This window comes from Atractosteus spatula, chromosome 14 (assembly GCF_055471065.1).
Source record: "Atractosteus spatula isolate fAtrSpa1 chromosome 14, fAtrSpa1.hap1, whole genome shotgun sequence".
Lineage (NCBI taxonomy): Eukaryota > Metazoa > Chordata > Actinopteri > Semionotiformes > Lepisosteidae > Atractosteus > Atractosteus spatula.
In genome coordinates this window covers 19,502,555-19,516,936 of record NC_142719.1, presented here as the reverse complement: position 1 = coordinate 19,516,936, position 14,382 = coordinate 19,502,555, and positions in this window count along the sequence as shown.

Genomic DNA, 14,382 nt, shown 5'->3' with positions numbered 1-14,382 from the left:
AAAATGAAAATTCGAAAAGAAATTGGGCATGGACACATACTGTACTGTTTGTATCAATGTATTGAAATTGTGGGAAGCTACTGTATGTAGAGGCTTACCTCTTAGTTAAGAAAAGACAAATTATAGTATAGGTAAATGAGTAATAATACATTTAATAATGGGCTGGTAGAATAAAATCAATGAAAACTCTCTGGATTTTTAAGTTAACTTAAAGCCTAGAAATATATACATAGAGATAGCAGAATAAAGATACAAGCAATATCCTTATATGGGTTGAATTGTGTTATTGTTGTAGGACATAATTTTAGAGATTTATGTAAAATTACAGTTTGCTGGAGCACATAACCTGGTACATAAATTTGTGAGATGTGGTTTTAATATTATTGTTTTAAAATTACTGCAATCAGTCTGAAGAAATGAGCTGAGTACTACAGCTGCCAATTTATTCACCAGTAAATGTAATACATTTGTCCTTTCCTGGGAGAGTTTTAAAAAGTTCTGTGTGTTTATCACAGTAATCCTGGTGATTTCTATATGACAATAATGGACCTATGCAGTAGGTCCACCACAACCAACACTAACAGTGAGTAAGAAACAGCATTGGCACAGACATCTCTCTGTAGGGTCCTGAGCAAAAAGCTCATTATTTCTAATTATTTCTTAGACCTTGTTTTTTTCTTTCTTTGTCTCTTTGAAGCTTCTGGAAAAAAGGAAAACTTATTATATGAGGTTATTTTAAGTCTCCTACTGGACTGTATGTAGTAAATACGTAAAAATAAAGAGGATTCACAGCTCTGTAAAGTTTTTGTTTGTCTTATTACAGGGCACAAAGGTTAAGGCCGAGGTTTATTTAGGAGGATGTTCTTTCACCCAAGCACTACAAAGTACCGTAAAAGTAACAAAAGGGATACAGTCTGAACATGCAAGATATTAACTGAAATACACTTGCTACCCATAGCATGTTCACAGATAATGAACCAAAGCAGAAATAATTTGCTTTTTGTAGAAATAGAAATAATGTTCTATTTTTGTAGAAAAGGTCTCAGTTTCTGCTAGAAGTGATAAATATGATTTTTCTAAGTTTTCTAATCTCTTTCTAATTTTGCATGAATTCCTGATGTTTATCTGTAGCACCATTTGTATAACTCATAAAAATAGTATAAACGGTAGATTTGTTCCTATTAGTTCTTTATCACCAGAGAATAATTGGATATGTGTAAAGCATTTTAGTTACACTGTCTTTCCATGGGGAGGTGCAGTGATTAACACTGCTGACTCTCAATGCTGGAACACTAGGTTTAATTCTGGACCTGGTGTACAATCTGTGGAATTTATATCTTCTCCCCATGTGGAAAAATGGTCTAAGTGTGAGTGTCTGTGAATCCTGCTTTGCACCCATTGCATGCTGGGATAGGTCCCCTGTTCCTGATACTGTGTACTAAAAATGGTGAATGCAACCTTATTGCACCTTCTAATATCTTGCCATACTATATATATTTTTGTGTTTCACTTTGTCTTTTCTTATTAAATGTAATTATTTTTTTTGGACAATTTGCATTATTGGTGTACACATTAATTTCTTTATTATTTTCATCATAGTAATGTTGTATTTCCCATTTTTTAATTATTAGGGATTCGGCCAGTGAAACCGAAACCAAGTAATGAACCCACTTGCAGGAGCCGATAGAGACAGGTCGTGATCCAAATACCGTAGACGAAGGAGAGAGCCGAGAGTCCAGGGGAAGCCAGAGATCCAAACAGGGAGAGAGCAACCGAAGCTGAGCCGTAATCCAAAAAACGTAGTAAAAGGGAAGAAACCAAAGTCGAAACCAGAACAGGACGAAGAGGTAGAAAGCGTAGCGCAACTAAGTAGCTCGAAAGGAAAACCAATACTGAGCGAGGAGGTAGGGAAAGACTAGTGCTTAAATACAAGATGAGACGGAGCTGTGGTGGTGAAAGTGTACACTGATAGGTAGACTAATGAACTAAGACTACGCCTTCTTCTGCCTCTTTTGTTGCCGGGAGGCAGGGATCGTAATATTACCCCCCTCTCTACGGGCAGCTCCCGACGCCTTAGCGGGACGATCAAGGAAACTGCGATGGAAATCCCGGATCAGGTTTGAATCCAGTATATCCTTTTCCGGTACCCACGACCGCTCCTCTGGACCGTAGCCTTCCCAATCCACTAGGTACTGCAGGGATCCACGAGACCATCGGGAATCTAGGATCTTATTTACGGTGTAGGCAGGGAGTCCATCAATTACTCAAGGCGGTGGGGTTTTTTTTTGCGGTTTAGACAGAGTGGATCTGCGAAAGGGCTTAAGGAGGGAAACATGGAATGTAGGGTGAATCCTGAGGGTAGGAGGCAAGGCCAGCTGATAAGTTACAGGGGTAACCTGGGTGAGGACACGAAAAGGACCGATAAACCTGGGAGCAAGCTTGCCAGAAGGTTGCTTTAGAGGAAGGTTGTGGGTAGACAACCAGACAAATTGTCCACGTCGAAATCTGGGTATGGTTCGACGGTGCCGATCCGCCACGGTCTTCTGCCGAGCTGCAGTGTGAAGAAGGGCGGCTTTAGCCTTCCTCCAGAAGTCCTGCAGGTTTGTGATATACTCCTGAACAGATGGAACTTCTGTGTCCGGCGGGGAGTCCGGGAAAAGAGGAGGCTGATAACCTAAGGCACACTTGAAGGGTGACGTGCCAGTCGAAGAAGTATACAAAGAATTATGAGCATATTCTGCCCATGGAAGCAATGACACCCAGTTATCTTGGGTAGATGAGATATATGCCTGTAAGTAGGTTAGCAGTTCTTGATTCATACGCTCAGTTTGACCGTTGGCCTGAGGGTGGTAAGCTGAAGTAAGCGAAACTGAGGCTCCCAGTGACTTACAGAAGGCCTTCCAAAATCGTGAAATAAACTGGGGGCCCCTATCAGAAACTATCTTTAGGGATGCCATGAAGATGGAAGATATGCAGTACGAACAGGTCTGCTAGTTCCCTAGCTGAAGGCAAAGAAGGTAGGAGAATAAAATGGGCGGATTTAGAGAAACGATCTACTACTACCATAACAGTTGTGTATCCTTGGCTTGGTGGAAGGTCTGTAATAAAATCAACTGAAAGGTGGGTCCAAGGATGGTCGGGGATAGGTAAGGGTTGAAGAGGGCCTACCGCCCTCATCCGAGAAGATTTAATTCGGGAACAGATAGAGCAGGCCTGGACATCTTTAACCATGGTTGGCCACCAGAAGTCTCTAGAGATGAAATCCAAGGTATGTCGGAATCCAGGGTGTCCGGCGAAGCGGGAGTCATGTCCCCATTGTAAGACTGAAGATCTGACTGGGGTTGAGACAAATAACTTGTCCTGAGGCACTGAGGAGGTACAGTTTGTCCAGCCAAGGCGTGTCTAACTATGACTTCTATGTCCCATCTAACAGCTGCCAGGAATTTACCAGAAGGGATGATGGGTGTAGGAAGCAGTTCAGCCTCAGGAGGGTCGTGGATCCGTGAGAGAGCGTCAGCTTTGATGTTCTTAGAGCCTGGAGTGTAGGTGATAAGGAAATTAAATCTGGTGAAAAAGAGGGACCATCTGGCCTGGCGAGGACATACAGTAGACGTTTGGCCGATTGTAAATACTACAGGTTTTTGTGATCTGTGTATATCAAGAATGGATGATGAGCTCCCTCCAGCCACTGCCTCCATTCCTCCAATGCTAACTTAATAGCCAGAAGCTCACGGTTACCAACATCATAGTTCATCTGTGCAGGGGATAACTTCTTAGAAATGAAGGCGCAGGGGTGAAGAATCTGCTTTTCTCCATGACGTTGAGAAAGAACAGTGCCCACACCATGGCCAGAAGCGTCCACCTCAACTACAAAAGGCAAAGAAGGATCAGGGTGTTTCAGGATGGGGGAAGTAGTGAAAAGGTGTTTCAGGTGCTGAAATGCCTCTTCTGCTTGAGGGGTCCATTTACCTTGTCTGGGTCCTTTGCGAGTTAAAAAGGTTATGGGAGCAACCACCGAGCTGAAGTTTCGAATAAACCTCCTATAGAAGTTGGCAAAGCCAAGAAACCGTTGTACGTGTTTAAGGTTCTTGGGTGTGGGCCAATCAGTAATTGTGGAGACTTTACTTGAGTCCATTTCCACCCCTTCTGGAGAGATGATGTAGCCTAAAAAGTGAATCCTAGAAGCATTAAAAGTGCACTTCTCCAGTTTGACATAAAGTTTATTCTTTATGAGTCGGGAGAGTACTTCTCGGACATGGAGAACATGATCCTGGAAGGTATTGGAGAAAATGTCATCAAGGTATACCAAGACAAACCTTTGTAGCAGATCACGAAATACATCATTAATAAAGGTTTGAAACACTGCTGGGGCATTTACCAAACCAAAAGGCATGACTAAATATTCATAATGTCCATGGGTTGTCATGAATGCCGTCTTCCATTCGTCCCCTTCCCGAATATGGATTAAATTATTGGCCCCTCGTAGATCCAGTTTGGTGAAGATTTTGGCCCCATGCACAGACTCAAGCGCTGCCGGAATTAGGGGCAAAGGGTACCAGTTCTTAATAGTGATCTCATTAAGACCACGATAATCAATGCAGGGACGGAGCCCACCATCCTTCTTTTCCACAAAAAAAAAAACTGGCACAAGCAAGCGAAGTGGATGGGCGTATAATTCCAGCCTTCAGGGAATCTTGTATATATACTTTCAGGGCCTTGGATTCCATATTGGAGAGTGGAAATATACGACCTTTAGGAGGAATAGTTCCTGGCAAAAGGTCGATGGCACAGTCATAAGGTCGGTGGGGTGGGAGAGCCAAGGCCTCTTGCTCATTAAAGGCTTCCTGTAGATCAGAATATTGGGGAGGTATCGTAGGAACACCAGAAGGGGGCGTTTCCATGAGTGCAACTCTTACAGGCAGACGACAGCAACTACCAATACATTGGGGTCCCCAAGTTAAAATTTCTCTACGGGACCATGAAATGTTAGGGTCATGCTGTTGGACCCAGGGAAAGCCTAGTACAAGGGGATGTGATGGGGTCTCAAGGAGACAAAACCAGATATCTTCCACGTGTGTGGCGCCAATTTGCAATCTTATTAATTCAGTTTGCCATCTTATAAGTCCTGGAGACACTGGGGAACCATCAATAGATTGTACACGAAGAGGAGGAGTCACCTGGGTCAGGGGTAATTTCCAAGCTTGAGCTAAGGAGGCATCAATAAAGTTCCCCGCTGCCTCCGAGTCAATAAAAGCAAGAAGTGGCATCTGTTTATTACCCCAAAACAGTGTAGACATAATAGAAAATCCTGAGGAAAACTGAGAGATTGAGTTAACTCACTCACCACAGGATCTTGAGTAGTTGGGAGGCACCTCAAAGACGAATGTAAAGCAGGGCAGTCAGCTTTGAAGTGTCCTAATTTTCCACAGTACATACAGCGGCCCTCTCGTCTGCGTCTCTCTCTTTCTTCTGGAGTTAACCAGGTGCAGGCAATTTCCATAGGTTGTTCCGAGTCTAGAGTGTTGGTAGGTGGTGGCCGAGGAACCTCAAGTATCTGTGTCCAAGATCTTTCTCTACTCCTCTGACGAATTCTAAACTCTAATTCCAACACCTGGGAAATTACTTCCCAGTACTAAGACTTAGATCTTACTAAGACTACGCCTTCTTCTGCCTCTTTCGTTGCCGGGAGGCAGGGATCGTAACAAAACTAATTGTATTTACTCTTTAAGTGAGCAGTAAGAGTTTATTCTTAATATATCTGTAATGTATTCTTCTACTTTACATCATATATGTGTGTGTGAATCTAAATGCTTGAATTTTTCATACCGCATGTAATAATGTTTACCCAAAAAATAATGACTAATTTAACTCAATGAAAAAATTACCATAGGAACAAATGAGAGGAGAATATTCAGCCTGTCTAGATTGTTTGGTAGTTACTAACTAATTGACCAAAGAATCTCATTCAGATGTTAATGTTAATTGACGAATGCATGGTACCAGCTTCAACAATGTGGTAAACAAAAAAATAAACATTAAAGATGTCAAATACATCAGGGGCACTAATAAGAAATTTGTAGACAATGAAAGGAAAATGGCTGATGTACCAAAGGAGAAATTCACTAAGAAAGATGTTGACATGCCTCAGACATGGAAGGAAAACCACTTTACCACGTTTCCACTTTAAAACCATTCAGAAATGCCGTCATAAGCTGCCATTTTAAACCAACCTTTCAAAGACACACATCTGCTCTACTGACCAATATAATGGAGCTTATCTATGGGAATAAATATTTTTAATGTGGAGGCTCAAAAACCATTAAAGCCTGGAAAAACACAGCTACCATCAGGTAAACTTTATTCTCTCGCAACAGGTACAAAAGGTGGTCCTGGAGGAACAACTCTTCAAGAACACAGATGTATTTTATGTTCTTGAAGTGGTTGTTTCCTGCACTTGTATCTATATTTTACAGTCTATTAGAAGAGAAAAATCCTGTTGTATGCACCGATTTGAGACTGTTGATCTGCATTTGTTTGCATTCTTCTGTAATACAGTCATATCATTGAACAATCGTTTAAATATACAACTCAATACTTACTTTTCTTGCTTCTTCCACTATTTATGTTTGATATATTATTACTTATATACTGTATATATGCTTTTCATTATATTTAATCTTTCCTTTGTAATGTGTAGTATTCAACACGATTGCACAACTCTTTTTCCATGTGCATAACTATAGGGAGAAAATGTCTTGTTCTGTGGGTGTGTTAATCATGCATTGATTTGATGTATTTCTGTTTAAGTGCAAAATCTTTAAGCCTTTAAAGTCCAAGACAAAGCATATTTTTTTGCTAATTTGCAAGTTGTATATCAAGTAATTTTCATCAAATTTTATCAAGATGATCACAATAAAAGCATTATCTAACCCAATGAGCTCCAATGTTAGAACATTACATACTTTGCAACTTCAAGACCATGCCTTGCAGAACAACTTTATTTGTCTTAAATGTCTTAAGTAAAGATCAGATCAGATCAATTATATGTTCTTTAGAGATTGTTTCTGTATTTGACTAAAGAATATGATTTTAGAAATGTTTGTTTCTGCAGGGCATCAGTGTTGTGATGAAGATGATGAGAGTAATGCAGACTATGAAAGCATAGAATGCACCCTAGAAATGAAGGAGGCCAGCCATACCCCAAAATGCAGGAGTCATAAGAACTCAGAGAAAGCAAAAGAAGAAGTGAAATCCTACACAAGTACGGCCAAAACGCTGACTGCCAAATATGACCTGGTGTTGTTTCATGTATTTTTAAACGGCTACCTTCATGGTGCTGTTTAACAGAAGTTCAGAAGGAGGTCAATTTGTGTACTTGCACTACTGCTAGATACTCACTGGCTGCCCACAACTCTGTGTGCATCTTTTTACACCCTTTCCCCCACCCCAACTTCACCCTTGCAGCTGCCTCCATGGTTCATTCCTCACAAGTGATGGGTATTATCACGGTGCTATGTTTTTATCATCGAGGTTGATTAATGCCACAATATTAATTTGAGGATGAAAAATGCAACATAAATACTGTATAAGAAACTATTGCTATTATTCTGTTCAATTTTCAAACACCCGTGTTCCAGTTCTTCTGTTTCTTTGCCAACACTACAGACATAAAACATAATCTTTATTTCCATATACAGTATTTTGTAACATGGGAGAACTGTGATCTTCCTGTTCTTAGCTTGAGAATATCACCTGTCTCTGATAAAGTCCTCTTTCAGTTAGTATTCAGTTGAGAACTTGACATGGCATGAATATTGCAGGAATAAAAGGACAACTTCTAAAGGGAAGGTTTGACAACAGATTGAGCTCAAATCAGCATTATATCAGGTATCATCATTACAATTATTTAATTATTTTAATTATTTTCTGAGGACTGTCCTTTGCCAAAAAGCTTGGATTTTTATTGCTTCATAAGTAAAGTAAGATTTCCTACGTTTTCTAAAAAAAGAGAAGAAATTTAACTTCCCCCAAAGTCAGGACGTTCAACAAATAGGTCTTCTACTCCTTTTACAGATCCAGCTGCTGCTGCTGGGACCAAATCCATCATTCTGCCTTATGTCCTGCTGTTGATGGTCACTGTAGGGTGGATAGTCTTAATCTCACTGGCCTTTATAAAGTGTAAGTCCAGAAACTGACAACAAGAGAATGATGATTGAATGAGTCATATTACATCACAATTCTTAATTTCATATTTTGCAAATGAACAAAATGAAACATTTAAACTACCAGAAGGAACTCTTCGTTTCCATCTGGAAAGCCTTCTGTATGTGATGTGTTTTAAATATACAGTATGGGTTTATAATATAGATTTGATATAACAGTCTACTCATGTGAGGTGTACAGTGCCGTAGTGTTTGGCACTTTGGTACAAATTGACCGTGGTGTGAGTGTGTTCATATCTGTGTTTATGTCACAGGTTGTATCTTGCCTTGTATCCATTGCTTGTCAGTATAAGCTCTGACTGCCACCTTGATCCTGTGTTGGATCAACATGCAAACCCAGAGAAACCACTTTATTGCAGATTTAGCAATAGCCAAGGGTGTTTCTCATAGAAAAGCATTGAAATTAATCCATTGCTGAAGATATGACCTTCTCCTGTGCTCTTGACAGTCTATTGGCTTCAAGCTGTCATGGCATATCAGAAATTATAATTCCTCTTTGCCTCTCTATCTTGTTTGTCTTTTTAAGACTCTGCACTGACCGAAGAGATTCAGCACCTCCAAATGAGTCAAGTCACCTTGAAGGAGAGCAGTAAGATATCAGATTGAGACATTTTTCCTGTCTACTTTTATACCTGTAATAGTGTCGGTAGAGTTAGGAGGCTGCCTGAGCACCGGCAGAGCATGTGTTGTCTTCCCTGCGGTGTGCCGGTGTGTAGTCATCTGCAGAGGTTTCAGTTCTCTGGTACAGGAGATAAATCTTTCTCTAAGCGGAGAAATTAGTTTGGTATACCAGGTCATTCTTTATAATAAAAGAATTTGGGCGTCCCTGATGAGCCTCCACCGGTTGTCCTTTCCATTCAATCGCCTGGGCTCGGGCATGGGCCAGGGTAGTGTCTTCCTCTTGGTCTCGGGGGAAGCCTGCAGTAAGGATGCCCATCTCCCAGTTGTCAAGGGGGTCCATAGACGGCCCGGCTTGCTTAGATCTGGGGAGCGAAGATGGCGAGGTAGATGCACTAGTATTAGTTTGGGTAACGCCCCCTTTCCTTTTGCACTTCCCCAGGGCGCAAATGCCTACCTCTGGCTTGGAGTTTTGTTGGCGTTTCGGTTTCTTTGTCGAGTCGCAGTTCAATTTAGAGCTGTTTCCAGAATACAGCTCACTGAACAGGGGAAAATTCCTTCCAAGAATCAGGGGGTGTGGCAGCCCCTGTACTACGGCAGCTGTGATCACTACCGTGCGCCCTCTAAAATGGGCGGGCTACCGTATGTTCTTGTTGCTCCCCATGAATGCAGCCGACGGCGATCTCATGATGTTTTTCCACCTGGTGTGGTCGGACTACATCAGGGGTGACTAAACAGAGAGCGCTCCCTGAATCGACGAGGGCAAGGAGGGGCTGTCCTTTTAATGAGATGGGTTCTACCGCAGGATTTGTATGCGCCGTCCCCTTATGCCAGTTATGGGAGGAGTGGACGATGTTGCAGTCCATTTTTGTATCTTCAGCAAGACACTGATCAGACTCGTGTCCCTCTATGGCACCTCAGGTACAGCGAGATGACCCCTGAATTCTCCTGGTGGCCCAGTCCGCTGGGGTTGAGTGCACCTTGAATTTGGGGCGGACCACCCGGTAGGTTTCTAATGTCTTCCCCTCCTGCTGTGTACCTGCACTGGTGGCGTCCTTGTCCCGCCCTGCAAGGTTGGCTGCAGCCAGGTGTTTCTCTAGGGTGGCCATGAAATCGTTCACTGTCTGTGGGTCATGCTGGGCTTGGGGGGCAATTGCTGCAGGTACACGTCTAGGACGACCCACTCGACTATTTGACCTGGAGACAGGGTGTCTGGCTCAAGCCATTTTTTGGCCAGATATATCAAGTCGTACATCTGAGTACATCTGAGAGCGGGTAGAGACCCGGGTTCATAGCACCACTGACGCGAGTCGTGACCCCTTCCCGGGTGAGGATTTCTGCCTTCAGGCAGGTATAGTCCTAGGCAGATGTGCTGTCCAGATCGTAATATGCCTTCTGGGCCTCACCACACAGAAAGGGAGCCATGATGCTGGCCGATAGGTTGCGGTCCCATTGAAGGCGCTCCGCCGTCCGCTTGAAGGCTCATACCTGTAAGTAAGCCTCCACATCGTCTTCAGGCATCATCTTCTGCAGGACATGACTGGGCTGATCCGGTGCCGGTGATGCTGGGGTGGGTGAGGTGGGTGAAATCTGAATTCGCTCTCCCATCTGTTGGCACAGGTCCTGTAAAGCAGTTACTTGGTCCTGTAAATATCTGGTCTGAACAGAAGCTGACTCCTCCGGTGGAGGATCTGAGCCTGGAGGATGAGCTGAGCTTGTCACTGTAACTCGTTGTTTTCCTGTTGTACCGTTACAGTGGCAGCGAGGGCTCGGATTGCCTCTTCCATCAGGGTCAGGTGATCAGCCATGACGACTACAAAAGCAGGCAGCCCCACGTTGGGCGCCAAATGTGATAGTGTCGGTAGAGTTAGGAGGCTGCCTGAGCACCGGCAGAGCGTGTGTTGTCTTCCCCGTGGTGTGCCAGTGTGTAGTCGTTTGCAGAGGTTTCGGTTCTCTGGTACAGGAGAGAAATCTTTCTCTAAGCGGAGAAATTAGTTTGTGTCGCCGGTGAAGGGAACACATTCGGTTCTACCGTGAGCGCCATCTGCGGGCGCGTGGGGATCTTAAATCGCAGCTCTGATTGGTGTCAGGTGTGGATGCTGCACATTCCCACGCTGAGTAGGAAGTACAGTGGGAGGTGTGTTCCACTGTCACATACCCATGTAGAGGATATTACTTTTCTTAGAACAGAGCTGATGCATTTCCTTCATGTTACAAATATTTTGCAGAAAACATGTAAATGTTTTTTGTATATTGTATATACTATATACTGTAATATATACAATATATCAAAACATATGTGACAGAGACATTAGAAGCATTAGTAAGGTTCCATTGATTTGTTACTTATTTTGTATGCCATTTTTGCCTTTTTATAACAAAATGCATGCCTCAGTAGTTTTTGCTGTTTAAGGCCTGGTAAAATGAAGGAGGTGGCAGCAAGCAGTGGAAAACTCTTTCAAACCATCCTATTTAGAAATCTTCTTAAGTGTGATTGCAAGCTTTGAGCACTTCAATTTGACCACAAAACCCATTCACTCAGGACACCTTCCTGTCCTGAAGTAAGACACAAGATGATTTCAGGGAAAGATAAACAATCAGCATCCCAATATAATTTGTTTATTGTATAATAAGGTTCTCTGTTTTTAACAAACATTTCATTCTATGCATTTCATCTGTCATTAGTCGTGGAAAAAACACAAGTACATCCCTGCTTACGAAGTGAAACCTAAGAAATTGAAATTATGAGGCAAGCATACGGTATCCAGAATGAGGATGTTCTGGTTTTTCTTTGAAGAAGGCAAAAAAGGAAGAACTATCCAAAACAGGTTCACATACTGTAAACTTCGCTTTCTTCAAAGGCTTTCTGCATTTCTCTTTCCAGCTCTCCTTATGACTATCGTCTCACTTGTGTTCAGCATGCTGCAGAATAATTACATGTGGCACTTTCAAGCATGAAAGAAACAAAACTACTTTCCTCTTTTACTACGAACATTTTTTTCAAAGGTTCTGCAGAAATCCAAAGCCTGAGAATGAATAAAGCTGGGTTGATGAGCAGTGGTAGGTGCTGCTTGTGTGGGGGGATGTTTGTTTATGGTTTTCAGGATGAGACCAAATTAATGTGTTATCCAGAATTTATAGGAAGAAACCTGGGCTAGGTTAGTGCACATTTCAAGCTGGTAGCCTTCAGTTAATCAGATGCTTATTGCTAGACTCAGCAAGTGTTGCATAGAGTCAATAGTTAGTCATTACTGGTTATTTTAAAAGGAACATAATGATTATTTTTGGTATTATGTAGAATGTATGCAATTATAAATATTCTTTTTTTATGGGGCTACTTTTTTTAATAGATGTTGACAGAGGAGTTCACTGAAGCTCATTTAAAAACCGACATAGAAAGGGCAAGGTTTGAAATTGATCTAAGATGCAAGCATGCAAACAACCTGAAATCAATATCATCTTAGCACAGTGTGTTTTATAATGGACCCATTATAAAACTAAATTCTGTTATACTGTGTATTCTGTACTATATATCTTATTGGACTATACGACTAATTTCCCTATACAGTCTGTGATACAGATTCCAGCTGAACTAAAAAATAATTAACCATTCTCTTTGGTGTTATGTCTATGGGTATTGTGGTTATGTATGCTGAAAATGTATTCATATGAATTCTTCTGAGTTATCTGGGATTATCACATTGCTGGATATACTGTATCTAAAGCACATATTAAAAATGGCATGGTAATACCAGTATAAAACCATTGTAGTTAGCAATGCAGTCCATATTACCAAATTTCTGTCCTTGCATCATTTTAGATTCACAGATCTCCTCTGCAGTGACAAATTTGGATTCCTGTTTTCTAACACATGGTTCTTCTTCCGAGTTGTTGGACTGAATGGGTGAAAAATCATTCTCTCTTTTAGCTTTATTCATTCAGGTAGCAAAGAACACCTGTTTCTGTCTTTTTTCTGTGATTTATTTTCAAGAACTGGAATGGTGTTCATGTTGAACACCTTACAATCCAATTATAAAATCATAAAGTCAGCTTGCTTTATTTGAATAAATGTAGGCTGACATACTTTCTTTTTTTTGTTTTGTAGTAGTTAATAGAGATCATGCAACTTATAAATTGACAGATAAATAAGAATAATTCATATATAAGAATAAAATCATCTAGTTAACATATTCATTTAAACAAGATTAGGATAGCATTGTAAATTGTTCCTTTTTTGTTTGCTTTGTACTGAACACTAAAGAACACGGAGGTTCTGTTTTTATTTCAGTGGCTCAGATGTCATCCAGGCTGAACAGTTCATCTTCCCAGCTCCAAGCCCAAGGTCAGTGCTTTAATTTTGGATCAGGATAGATGATACAGTGTAGACAGTATAGACTTTAGGCCAGAAGAGGAGCTTCTCATCCTGGACATCTGCTCTTGCTGTCTTAAAGTGGTCAAAAAGAGAAATCACAACCTCTTGAAATGTATGGTTTTACCTGCTTTTGCAAGAAGTGTTCAATAAGCTATAAAATCCCCATGTTGTGTATGAGAATCAGGCTTATGTTATGTTTTTACAGTGTATTTATTGCATGATTTGGTAAAGCAATACGCTGCATTTTTATTGCAAGAAATTGTCAGGTCAATTTTTTTCATTTTTTTCAACATTTCTCGTTACTCAAAAAAAAAGTAAAAAAATAGCCTACAACATAAAGCGAAGAAATAATGAATTTCAAGACACAGAATCTCCTCTGTCAAGTGACAGATAAATAAGAAAGCCCCCATTACTATATTCTGAGTCTCAGATGGTGTTTACTGTAGGTTGAACATTTTATAATCCAGTTCCAAAATCATATAGACAGCTAAATTATTTAAAAAAAGATTAGACTGACAATGCAAATACTGTCTATTTTTTGTATTGTACTGGACTCTAGAGAACATTGTGGTTCTGTTTTTATTTCAGTGTCTCAGATGTCATCTCTCTAAACTATTTATCTTCCCAGCTCCAAGCTCAAGGTCAGTGCTTTGATTCTGGATGATGGATGGTACATATAGACAGTACAACACATTCAGCTGGACAGGAGCTTCTCATCCTGGACCTCTGCTCTTGCTGTTTTAAAGTGGTCAAAAGGAGAATTATCAGCCTCTAAGGATGTAATGTGTTCCCCACATTTCCAAAAAGTGTTTGATATGCTGAAAAATTCTCATGTACACTAAAATCCTGTCAGGAACAAGAAACTCTCAATTATAAAACAAAAGATTAACAGCATAAACTATTATTTATACCTAGTTATTTCTCATTAAAAATTGTATTCATTGAAGTATTTCTTGCAATCAAACCAGTGGGAGATTGTGGAACTATTTTGAAGAACATGTGAACCCTAACCCTAACCCTAACCTGACCAAAACCCTTAGCTAGGGTTAGGGTTAAGATTCTGACAAAATGTAGAATGTGTTTGATTGCATGGCTGTGTTTTAGGACAGAAATTAAATTTAAAAAGTGAAAATTAAAAAGTGATATTTTAATTGTTTCTTTACATATTTT